Here is a 12,895-nt window from a genome sequence, read left to right as displayed (position 1 = left end):
CCGTTCCCAACTCCACCAGATCCCTCAGCGCTGGCTCAACCCGACTCTTCAACCCCTCCAGGGATGGGGACTCCCCCCCTGCCCTGGGCAGCCCATTCCAACGCCCAACAGCCCCTTCTGCAAAGAAATCCTTCCGAAGAGCCAGTCTGACCCTGCCCTGGCGCAGCTTGAGGCCATTCCCTCTTGGCCTGCCGCTGGGTCCTTGGCTCAAGAGACTCCTCCCCCCTCTCTGCACCCTCCTTTCAGGGAGTTGCAGAGGGCCAGGAGGTCTCCCCTCAGCCTCCTCTTCTCCACACTAAACCCCCCCAGTTCCCTCAGCCGCTCCCCATCAGACCTGTGCTCCAGACCCTGCACCAGCTCCGTTGCCCTTCTTTGGACACACTCAAGTACTTAATTTTAAGAGACTAGAAAGGCATCGTGTGTCAAGAACACCCTTTTCAACCTAACTCACCCCATCCTCCACACCAGTCCTTTCACCAAAAATCTCTAAGATCTATAAATACACACAGGACTTGTTTAAGACAGGAGAGTCACTCACCGGTGTTGAACTGACCAGGAAGAATCGCAGCTCAGAAGTCACATCAGCAGGTCCCAACGCCTTGGGCAGACAGCACGTATTCCTGGCAGTGAGAAAACTACTTTTAGATATACAGATAAAGGTCTCGGGTATTGTTTTTCATCACTTTTACACCCTGTTTCCATTTATTAGTAGCAAAAATTCACTTACATGTGAGGTTTCACACTGATACTGCTGCTAAACACCACAGATAAGAAAACTCTACTTGAGTCACAGCTGATTCAGCAAACACTTAAAATGAAGGTGGAAGGAGGCAAGAGCAGCACCAGGGAACACCCTGGTCCCACCCCAGAGCTCGGGGGGACGAAGAGGAGACCATTCCTCAGCCATCACATCTGCTTCTTCAGGCCACTGCTGAGAAGTGCCATTTTAAAGCCTTTGAGAGTCTGACCTTCCTTATCTCCCTGGACTTTTGCTCCTCTTGTTATTTATGCTCCTCACACCCTGATTTAACCATCCCCCCCTCTCCCAGCCCCAGGGACACAAGTTGTCCTCACGGGCTGCCAGTTGAACACCAGCACACGGGTCTTGTTCAAAAAAAAAAAGGTACTTCTCAATTTTAGATTAGAATAGTTCAACTGGAAAGGACCTACAACAATCAGCTAAAAACTCCACTTTTACCTGCTTCTTCAGTTGTCCTCCTCCACGGTGGGTACAACTTCAGAGACGGAATTTAACACAAACTGCCCAAATTAGAGGGATGCTTTCCACAATTGCTGCATTAACACTCAGCAGCAAGTTGTAGGTCAACATATTTATTTTAAGAAGCGGTTCCATTCGCATTTCTCTCATTTTGGGGTTATATTTTAATCCCCACCTCTGCAGAACTGTTCTAAGTTAACACCACTGCCCCTTATCCCCACCACAGGGTGTTGCCTGATAGCAGAGGGTGCCCACGTGCAGGGATGAGCACCCCCCCCCCGTGTTTGCCATCGCACTGGAGGGTAACTGGGAAATTGAAATGCAGAAGCTGCCACCTCTGGGTCTCCCGAAATACGCCGTCATGTGAGGGGGAAGAAAACCATCAACAGAAACCAGATGCTCCATGCCTGCCCTCCGTGGGCTGCGAGACGAGCCGCCCGCTGTCGCAACAACTTTCACCTGCCGCCCGAAAACACAGCGGTTGTTTTGGCCCCCTGATCTTTCTGCCTGGGTGATGCACGGTGAGCGCGAGCTGTTTCACACGAGTTATGCAAACCCCAGAGCAGAGCGCTGCATCGCTCCACTGCCACCTCTTACCCAAGAGGTTCCCCAAAGGGGGAACCACCCCCTTGTAGCTACAGTTAGGAGGGAGTCGGTGGCAAGCAGAGCTGCTTGTGCAGGAGCTGGGGCAAACGCTGTCCGGATCACAGGTCCCTGGTAGCGAGGAGGAACTGCGATGCAGACAGCTCTGCTGCATCCAGCGCTGGGAGAGGTCAGTCCTGCAGGATGGGACAAGCCCCTCCGCAGCACCTAGACAGGTCCCCAGCAACGTGACAGCATTATTTCGGTGCCACCTGCATTTATTCACGTGGCACCTGCGCCATATTCAAATACAGAAGGGCACCACGTAAAACCCGCTGCCTGCAGGGCACTTCCCAAACAGGACACTCAGAGTATCCCAGAATCATCCCGGTTGGAAGAGACCATGAAGCTCCTCCAGCCCCACCATGAACCTCCCCCTGACCGTTCCCAACTCCACCAGATCCCTCAGCGCTGGCTCAACCCGACTCTTCAACCCCTCCAGGGATGGGGACTCCCCCCCTGCCCTGGGCAGCCCATTCCAACGCCCAACAGCCCCTTCTGCAAAGAAATCCTTCCTAAGAGCCAGTCTGACCCTGCCCTGGCGCAGCTTGAGGCCATTCCCTCTTGGCCTGCCGCTGGCTCCTTGGCTCAAGAGACTCCTCCCCCCTCTCTGCACCCTCCTTTCAGGGAGTTGCAGAGGGCCAGGAGGTCTCCCCTCAGCCTCCTCTTCTCCACACTAAACCCCCCCAGGTCCCTCAGCCGCTCCCCATCAGACCTGTGCTCCAGACCCTGCACCAGCTCCGTTGCCCTTCTCTGGACACGCTCGAGTCATTCAAGGGCCTTTTTGGGGTGAAGGGCCCAAAACTGAACCCACTCATCGAGGGGCGGCCTCACCAGTGCCCAGCCCAGGGGTCAGATCCCTTCCCTGTCCCTTCTGGCCACGCTGGTGCTGATACAAGCCAGGATGCTCTTGGCCTTCTTGGCCACCTGGGCACACTGCTGGCTCCTGTTCAGCCGGCTGGCAATCAACCCCCCATACACAACACCTTCCACAGCAGTGGGATTTAATTCCTCCCACGTGACATGACTTTAGGAAAGTCCCTTGTAGCAGCATCCAAAGCCCACCCGCCAAACAGCCCCCACGCCTGCTGCAGCCACACGTGTCTTTTCTCCAGCCGCAGCATCACCTGATCACCCTCGTTTGTGGCCGTAATTGGACCGAGGAGGTTCACGCCAGGGTGATCAGACCTTACCCCGTACCCCAGATGCACGTCCCCCTTCCTCTCGCAGCTGATGTGCTGCCGTGGGCTCACACTCCCTTGCACAAGCAGAGGAAGACGTGCCACAGCTGAGCCAACAGCTTCCCCCCATCACCTCCATGCTCAGACATCGTACGGGAAGAGACCAACCCTCACAACCGCCTTCGACCCTGATTATTCCTCTCCCAGTGACTTGACATTTCAGCATTTCCCCTTCACAAGCCACAGGAAGTTTGGGCCAGACTGACTTCGCTTTGGCTCACTGACAGCAGGTTAAAAATTATTCCTGAGTGCACCTCTAGCCACAGAGAGAGACAGCTGCTTCTCCACAGTTAGCTATTAAATGGAAAAAGAGGCTAGATCATCCAGTTATTCTGTCTTAAGTGCACTGGGATTCGCGAAACAAACATCTAGTGAAAGACTAACTGACCCGAGGCAAATTCTTGCCTGATGAAAAACCATATTTTGTGCTTCGTGCCTTTGTTATTCACAATCCCATCACAAGATCTTACACCTGATCTGTTTACAGCCAAGCACGATCTCAGGCTGACATCTGCCAACACTCCTCTTCCTGCTCCTCAGAGGGGACGTGATGCGGGAGGGACAGGGAGGCCTGTCCAAGCCATGCAATGCCAACACGTGGCTCCTGGAGTTCCCCAACCTCAGCCTGACACTTTTTTTTTTTGGCCTTAGCTCCTAATTAAGCACCCTTTCACAAGGCCCATCTGAAAGCCACAGTGCAGCCAACAGCTACCAAACCAATTTGGTTTGACGCCGTTTTAACCAGCTGCTTTGGAAAAGGCAGAAGAGGTTTTATTCAAATGAGTAATTACAGCTTTAACTTCCTCCCCCAAAGCAGACAGGTTAAATATTCTTCCCTACCCACACAGAGGCACTCGGAGCACTAACCCAAGGCAGCCTGGTTTGCCCTTGGTCCCCAGCAGACAGAGGAAGCCCCAGGAGGGTCCGTAGACCGGAGAGGGACAGCGAGCAGATGTCTGTCTCCCTTCAGGACACCACGTTGCCCCGAGATGGCCGGTGCTTCTTTAACCGATTCCTCTGAGGAAGATGAGTCACTGCCCAGCTCGTGTGGGAGGAGAGCACACCACAAAACGCTGCAAAGCCAGGGCTGGCTTCTTGTGAAAACCAGTTTCTGAAGAAACTTTTAATGCTGAAGGCTCCAGTCCCAGGCTCAAATAGGGGGAGAAAAAAAAAAAAGGGGGGGAAGGAGCAGCTCATCCCAGAGAACAGGCACCTCTACCTGCCCTACACCAGCCACCCCCAAGTCCCTTTGGGTGCTCCTGGCCCAGGGGTGCCCTGCTTGGTCTAGGGAAAAAGAAAACCCCCTTCCTCATGTAGCAACTGCGGGGAGATCCCCGATACCTTTGTTTTCTTTGCGCTGGGAACTCGCAGCTGAAAGATCCTGGCAGTCACCTCCGACACAGGCAACGGGATTGCTCATAGATGGATGAGAAGTCACTGGGGAGTTACAGACAAGTGCAATTACTGCCATGCTGGGGTCTCAGCCTGGCACTTGAAATCTCTCCTCCCCCCTTCAAAACATACTTAATTGGGAGATTAAGTTTAAGAGTCATTTTAAAGCTGATCATTCATCAGGCACCCATCTGAATCAGAAACCAGCCTGGAAACCCTAAAACATCAGTTAAGCATCCCAGCAGCACCCAGGTAATTCACCAGCTTTGGACCCCCCCCGAAAGGGTTTGGGGACCCCCAAAAAGGGACACAGAGGGAATGGACATGGGGAGAGGGGACAGAGGTGACTTCCCATCATGGGGGGTAGAGGATGAAGCTCTGGAAGGCGCTCAGGGCTGCGGAGAGGAATGAGGGGGGTCACACCAACATGGGGTACGGGACTGGGTCGAGCTTCTCCCCATTCTCATGCTGAGTCCAGGGGAAATCACCAACCAGCCCAGAAAGGGTTAAGAGAGCCAGAGTTTAGTGGGAAGGAAAGCACCCCAAAACAGTCACACTCACCCCCCAGCTCCAAGCTGAACCCCCATTTCCAGGCCCAGCAAGGGGTGATCAGACCTAAGACTGGGCAGCACTGGGGGGATCCTGACACCCCCAAAACCAGGAGACACCCCCACAACTCAGAGAGGCTGAGAGGGACAGGGACACCCCCCCAACCCTAAGGGGACCCCAGTTTTGACAGGGGAAGCCTTTAACAGCCCTGAGGGCCCCCAGCTGAGGGGAGACCCTGGGTGTCAGGGGGGTCTCACATGGGACCCCCAACTTGGGGGGGGCCCACAAACACACATACAACCCCCAATCCAGGATGGGGAACACACGAGCCCCAGAGCAGGGGGCACACAGACACTGCAGGAGGCCCAACACCCCCACGGGACCCCCCAGCCTCGGGGGGACTCAGTGCACTCCCCAAACCCCCACAGGACCCTACAACCGGCAAGGAAAAGGCAGAGGGCCCCTGGGGGTGACCCACGGGGGGCACCGGTGTCCCCCCCACACACCCGCGTCCCCCCATCTGCGGGGTCACCAAGGGTTTCCCCACAGCAACAGCCGCCCCCCACCCACCCGCGGCCGGTACCACCCGTGTCCCGGCGACCAGCGGAACCACAGCAGCCCCCAAGACCCGGCCCGCGGTGGGCATCGAGGGGGGGGGGTGTCTCCCTCAGAAATAGCGTCTCCGCGGGTCCCCGGCGCCCCCAGCCCGGGCCCCGGTACCTGAGCTCCGGGCGCCGCCACCCCCTCCCCGCGCACCGCCCCGGGGCCGCCTTTTGACGGGAACCGGCCGGCTCCGCGCCCCGCCCCTCGCCGAGGCCACGCCCCCTCTGGGCCACGCCCCTCCAATGCCAGCCCTGCGCCCCTTGGCCCCGCCCCCGCCGCGACGAGACAGCGCCGGCCACGCCCACCAGAGCCATATTAGGTGCGTGCTGCGCCAGTCCCCGCCCACTGTGGGCGGGGACAGCGCTGGCGGGTGATTGCACGTGGCTGCCTGCGCGGGGGAGCGGAGGGGGGGGCTCCGCCGGGGCTGCCCGGTTTGGGGACCCCAAGAGCCGCAACCCCGCGGCCCGGCCCCCGCCCCCGGCCCAGCCCTGCCCGTGCTACCTTGTGGGGAGCCCTGCGCTCTGCCGCGGGCTTCTGGGGTGCTGCTGGGGGCTTTGGGGTGCTGCTGCCTGGTGCTTCTGGGGCAAAACCCCTCCAGGAAGGCCCGTGGGCTCAGGCAGCTCATCCCCTCCCTGCTGGGCTGGGGTCGGCCCCTCCCTGGGACAGGGCGAGCACCACCAGTACAATAGTGCCCCCCCCAGCGCTCCCGGGCAAACTGTCTCCCTGGAGCGTCAGGTCCTGAGCACCTTTGAGTGTCCCCACCATGTTCCACCTGTCTGAGTGTCCCCTCCATGTTCCACCTTTTGAGTGTCCCTACCATGTTCCACCTGAGTATCCCCTCCATGTTCCACCTGTTTTTGAGTGTCCCCTCCGTGTTCCACCTGAGTGTCCCCTCCATGTTCCACCTGTTTTTGAGTGTCCCCTCCATGTTCCACCTGCTTGAGTGTCCCCACCATATTTCACCTGAGTGTCCCCTCCATGTTCCATCTGCTTGAGTGTCCCCTCCATGTTCCACCTCTTGAGTGTCCCCACCATGTTCCACCTGCTTGAGTGTCCCCTCCATGTTCCACCTGAGTGTCCCCACCATGTTCCACCTGCTTGAGTGTCCCCTCCATGTTCCACCTGAGTGTCCCCACCATGTTCCATCTGCTTGAGTGTCCCCTCCATGTTCCACCTCTTGAGTGTCCCCACCATGTTCCACCTGTCTGAGTGTCCCCTCCATGTTCCACCTGAGTGTCCCCACCATGTTCCACCTGTTTTTGAGTGCCCCCACAATGTTCCACCTTTTGAGTGTCCCCACCATATTCCACCTGAGTGTCCCCACCATGTTCCACCGGAGTGTCCCCTCCATGTTCCACCTTCCCTCCAGTGCCTCCTAGAAGTCGAGTGTTTGCAGAGCTCCGTCCCCAGAGCTGGCAGCGGTTCAGAGGCTGCTTCCTTCCCGGATTTCTAAGTTACAAACCACCATGGACTCGCCGCATTCATCACCTGGCAAACAAACTCCGTCTGGCTTATGAAGTATTTTCTGGACCATTTGCTGGGCTCATCTCCCTCCTCTCCCCTTTTTTGGGACGACACCCAAGAGACCTGCCACCGTGCCCTGCAAAACCTCGATCTGATTACAGCCCTGAGAGAGTTCTTGTATTTTTCTGATGCTTAGATGAGATTAAGGGCAGAGGGAGAGCTGATTCATCCTCTGCCTCCGGACTAGAGACAGCAGCATCGGCGAGGGCCTCGGCACAGCTCCAAGTACAGCCAAGGGTGGGCAGGTTCCCGGCAGAGTCGTGGCTGTTTGCAGCCTCTGGGCTGCTCCGGTCGGTCCCGCAGAGCTCGGGGCTTCACCCCCCGAGCATGAACGGAGCCAGTTCGAAGCCCTCGCAGGTTTGGAGGCCACGGGCCCGCAGGACACCTGGATTTGGCTGCTTCTGAGGGACAAAGCAACCAGCTGGGTCACAAATACTGACCTTGACCCCCCAAAATCCCATTCCTGGTGACGTGAGTCAAACTCGGAGCGCGGGGGTTTGGGTTGAGCAGGTTCAGCTGGTGTTGCAGCCCCAACCCAAAGCTGCTCCATTGCCTGGGCACGTTACACCCCCAGTCTGAAAAACTCGGGATGTTTGGCAGTTTTTTTCCCTTTCCATCCTCAAAAACCCACCTGGGGTGCAGCCATTAACAACGCTGAATCAAGCAGCAAGAAATGCTTCGAGAAAGCCCCTGAGTGATGCTCCCAGAGTTTATGAAGTGTCTTCTTAACCCAAAATCCCCAGAGAAAATGAGCCCCCGCTGCACGCGAGCGAGGCAGACGGCAATCACCGCCCCTCAGCTGCAATCACCGAGTTCAAGCAGCTCGAATTTGCGTGGGGAAAGCGTTTCGCTCACCGTTTTCAAATGGATTTAATGAGGCCAACCAGAGAAAACAACATCTGGGAAGAAATGGGAGTTCATTACAGATAATTTAGTGGCGCAGAACCTTTTTCGGGAGGGTGGGGAGCGGGCTGCAGACGGGACCGGGGTGACTTAGGTCCTGCTTGACAAACCTGATCTCCTTCTATGACAGGGTGACCTGCTTACTGGATGAGGGAAAGGCTGTGGATGTAGTTTACCTTGACTTCAGTAAGGCCTTTGACACCGTTTCCCACAGCATTCTGCTGGTGAAACTGGCTGCTCGTGGCTTGGATGGGCACACGCTTTGCTGGGTCAGAAACTGGCTGATGGCCGGGCCCAAAGAGTTGTGGGGAAGGGAGTTAAATCCAGTTGGCGGCCGGTCACGAGTGGTGTCCCCCAGGGCTGGGTTTTGGGGCCACTCCTGTTTAACATCTTCATTGATGCTCTGGACGAGGGGATCGAGTGCCCCCTCAGTCAGTTTGCAGACGACACCCAGTTGGGTGGGGGTGTTGGTCTGCTCGAGGGTGGGGAGGGTCTGCAGAGAGACCTGGGCAGGCTGGAGCGATGGGCTGAGCCCAGCTGGGGGAGTTTCACTAAGGGCAAATGCCGGGTGCTGCCCTTGGGCCACAACAACCCCCAGCAGCGCTCCAGGCCTGGGGAGGAGTGGCTGGAGAGCTGCCGGTCAGAGAGGGACCTGGGGGGGATTGGTAATGAGCCAGCAGCGAGCCCAGGTGGCCAAGAAGGCCAGTGGCATCCTGGCTTGTACCAGCACCAGTGTGGCCAGCAGGGACAGGGAAGGGATCTGACCCCTGGGCTGGGCACTGGTGAGGCCGCCCCTCGATGAGTGGGTTCAGTTTTGGGCCCCTCACCCCAAAAAGGCCCTTGAATGACTCGAGCGTGTCCAGAGAAGGGCAACGGAGCTGGTGCAGGGTCTGGAGCACAGGTCTGATGGGGAGCGGCTGAGGGAACTGGGGGGGTTTAGTGTGGAGAAGAGGAGGCTGAGGGGAGACCTCCTGGCCCTCTGCAACTCCCTGAAAGGAGGGTGCAGAGAGGGGGGAGGAGTCTCTTGAGCCAAGGAGCCAGCGGCAGGCCAAGAGGGAATGGCCTCAAGCTGCGCCAGGGCAGGGTCAGACTGGCTCTTAGGAAGGATTTCTTTGCAGAAGGGGCTGTTGGGCGTTGGAATGGGCTGCCCAGGGCAGGGGGGGAGTCCCCATCCCTGGAGGGGTTGAAGAGTCGGGTTGAGCCAGCGCTGAGGGATCTGGTGGAGTTGGGAACGGTCAGGGGGAGGTTCATGGTGGGGCTGGAGGAGCTTCAAGGGCTTTTCCAACCTGGATGATTCTGGGATTCTGTGATTCTGTGACTTTGTGCCGGAGAGGCTGCATGTACCCATCCCACCGCTGCTGATTTTCACCAGCACGGGCGTTGAAATGTTAAAATATGTCCCAAACCTTGGTGCCCACGTGTCCCACTGACCTCACCTCGCCTGGACCGGTGCGACGTGCTCCTCAACCCCATAAAAAAGCCGCTCTGCTGCCAAACCCACCTTTTCCCGCAGCCACAGCCCGGGTTTGTGCCCCAAGCTATGGGGAAGGCTCGTAGCCGATGAGATGTTTAATTTGCTCCCTCTATCGTGATCTGGGGTGGTTATAGCTGTTTTCCAGCAGCTCTCCTGCTGCTTTTCCCTCCTCGATCCACCTTGCACGAGGGAATCGGGGCCAGATTCGGGCTCTGCGCTGCTCACCATCACATGCCCGTGACTTGCACATCCTCGGGGCACGTGGGCTGCAAAATCCCTCCCGCGTGGGAGTCGGGGGATGCGCAGAGGTGCAGGAGGATTTAATTCTTGCGCAATGCACGGGGTGGGAAGGGCGACCGAGAGCTGCGACCGTGAGTCGGTATCTTCGAGGCTGGGAAAAGGGGTCCCTCGGCTCAGCCCCCTCGGCTGGGGATCGGTGGGGCTGGGGGAGGATGATGATGGTTCAACAGGCGGGGTGTGATGTTGAGAGGGAGGAATCGAAGCCCCCCTCAGCCACGGGCGCAGCCAAATCATCTCACCTCCCCAGATAACCCTGAGGGACACACAGACAAGAAAAAAAAAACACAAACACAGCTGGGCTGGAAACCACCCCAAAAGGGGCTCCCGCGGGAGCGGCGACGTCCCACCCCGCTCCCCCCCAACCCCCGGGGTGCGGGGACGGGGCCAACTCTCCCCAGGGGTGACTCAGACGCTTGTTCCAACCCCCGGCGAGCGAAGGTTTCTTGGGAAGTGGTTGCAAAATCCCGCTGGCGTGGGGGGTGCCTCTTGTGTCGCCCCCCCCCCCCCCTCGCCTTTTTGTCCCTCTCCACCAGCTTTGCAGGGAAAATGGGTTTAAAACGGGAAGAAAAGGGATTAAGCCTGAGACACAATCTGGCAAGAGGGGCCGAGGGGAGGCCACCGCATGGATTTGCACCGTTGTCTTTAGGGGCAGCTTCTTCCCCCTGTCTGGGGATTCTCTGTTGTCTAATATAGGGTTGAGCTCACCCCGCAGCCCGTCCCCGGGGGAGGGGGGGCTCGGGGCGGGTTTCCCCCTCCCCATCCCCTCTCAGTCCCTGCCGGGGTCTGTCTGCACGGGCCAATCCTGCACCCAGCACCTTCCTCGGGGTGCAACAACCACCTCAGGGGCGATGCGAGATGCCCGCAATTAGGCAATTAGGAGGTGGCAATTAGCAGGGGGGGGGGGGGGGGGCGAGCTGGGAAGCCTCCTTCTCCCTGGCATTTTGCTCCTGGGAAGGCGAGAATAAATGAGCCCTAAAATTTCCATCGAGCAGCTCCGACCACCCCGGCGTGCAGGAGGCATCTGCCTCGGGAGCGCACGAGACCGGCGGAAATATTTAATTTTGCCTTATTTTGATGGTTTGGGCGCTTGTGAGGGGAAAAAAATCAGTTTTCCGCTCAGCTCGCACGTTTATGGTGGTGGAAAAAAAAAATAAATTCCACAGCATTCGCACAGGAGGGAGTTTATTAAATCAATGTTGACCCAAATGGGGCGGTTTTCTTTTTTCCCCCAAAATTTAGAAGTTTAGAAAACACCTGAGGTGCCGCGTTGTGCCACTCGCAGGATGCCGGCGGCGGCGCCGTAAAACTGGGGAAAAAAAAAAAAAGAAATAAAAATCTCAGGAGAGTTGGGGAGGGGGTGAAACGGAGACAGAGCGAAAATGGAGCAGCCAGCGCTGGCGGGACAGGGACGGAGATGCCACAGCGCGGTTTTGGGGGGAATTCAGCGGAATTGGGGGTTTTCCACAGGTTTTATTGCCGCAGGGGCGTCCCCGCGGTGCTGAGACCCCCGGACTGACCCCCCCGGGCGGCACCGGGGGGGGGGGAACGAGTTGCCGGTCTGGTGAGGCCGCGGCAAAGGACGGAGCGTGGCGGCCTCGCACGTTTTGCACGAGGACACACGGTCTGGCACAGCGTCGTAGCGGCACCACGGCTTCACGGTGCCGTGCCGCCTTGCACAAGCACACACGAGCGTGCACAAGCATGTTCAGCCTCACGCAAGCGCAGGTGGCTTTGCACAAGCACGGAGAGGCCTTGCACGAGCGCACGTGACCTCGCACAAGCACGTGCAGACTCGCATGAGCATGCACGGGCATACGCGGCTTTGCACGAGCATGCACGAGGGCACACAACCTTGCACAGGCACATGCAAGCCCACAGGCTGGTGTGGGAAAGGTCTGTACTGGGACGGGAGCCCTCATACTGGTGTGTGTGGGTTCCATACTGGGACGGGAGCCCTCATACTGGTGTGTGTGGGTTCCATACTGGGACGGGAGCCCTCATACTGGTGTGTGTGGGTTCCATACTGGGACGGGAGCCCTCATACTGGTGTGTGTGGTTCCATACTGGGACGGGAGCCCTCATACTGGTGTGTGTGGGTTCCATACTGGGACGGGAGCCCTCATACTGGTGTGTGTGGTTCCATACTGGGACGGGAGCCCTCATACTGGTGTGTGTGGTTCCATACTGGGACGGGAGCCCTCATGCTGGTGTGTGTGGTTCCATACTGGGACGGGAGCCCTCATACTGGTGTGTGTGGTTCCATACTGGGACGGGAGCCCTCATACTGGTGTGTGTGGGTTCCATACTGGGACGGGAGCCCTCATACTGGTGTGTGTGGGTTCCATACTGGGACGGGAGCCCTCATACTGGTGTGTGTGGGTTCCATACTGGGACGGGAGCCCTCATACTGGTGTGTGTGGGTTCCATACTGGGACGGGAGCCCTCATACTGGTGTGTGTGGTTCCATACTGGGACGGGAGCCCTCATACTGGTGTGTGTGGGTTCCATACTGGGACGGGAGCCCTCATACTGGTGTGTGTGGTTCCATACTGGGACGGGAGCCCTCATGCTGGTGTGTGTGGTTCCATACTGGGACGGGAGCCCTCATGCTGGTGTGTGTGGTTCCATACTGGGACGGGAGCCCTCATGCTGGTGTGTGTGGGTTCCATACTGGGACGGGAGCCCTCATGCTGATGTGTGTGGGTTCTATACTGGGACGGGAGCCCTCATACTGGTGTGTGTGGTTCCATACTGGGACGGGAGCCCTCATGCTGGTGTGTGTGGTTCCATACTGGGACGGGAGCCCTCATGCTGGTGTGTGTGGGTTCCATACTGGGACGGGAGCCCTCATGCTGATGTGTGTGGGTTCTATACTGGGACGGGAGCCCTCATACTGGTGTGTGTAGTCCCATACTGGTCCGGTCGCCCCACACTGGCCCCGCCCACCCCCGTCAGTCACCGCCCCGCGCACGCGCGCTCTGGCCCCGCCCACCCCGTACATGCGCACGCGCGGGGGGGGGGGGTGGGGTGCGCCCCGCAATGCGCATG

At 58.2% G+C, this 12,895-nt stretch overlaps 1 protein-coding gene across 3 annotated transcripts in view; it reads right to left on the bottom strand.

Moving 5' to 3' along the window:
* Positions 1 to 5,800, bottom strand: part of VDR (vitamin D receptor) — a 46,452-nt gene extending 40,652 nt beyond the window's left edge. The window contains exons 1-3 of one of the 3 annotated variants that reach the window (XM_074853848.1): positions 5,764 to 5,800; positions 4,444 to 4,539; positions 539 to 620 (exon numbers count right to left, since the gene is read on the bottom strand). The gene's annotated coding sequence lies outside the window, so the exon portion shown is untranslated. Of the gene's footprint in view, positions 1 to 538; positions 621 to 3,969; positions 4,216 to 4,443; positions 4,540 to 5,613; positions 5,665 to 5,763 lie in introns of those variants that run through there. The other 2 variants (XM_074853849.1, XM_074853850.1) reach the window with 2 other exon arrangements.
* Positions 5,801 to 12,895: the final 7,095 nt, after the last annotated feature.

Source organism: Strix uralensis, chromosome 33 (genome assembly GCF_047716275.1).
Source record: "Strix uralensis isolate ZFMK-TIS-50842 chromosome 33, bStrUra1, whole genome shotgun sequence".
In the NCBI taxonomy this organism is placed as follows: Eukaryota; Metazoa; Chordata; class Aves; order Strigiformes; family Strigidae; genus Strix; species Strix uralensis.
Note: the sequence above shows the minus strand (reverse complement) of the source record. Positions and strands in the feature narration are given on the sequence as shown.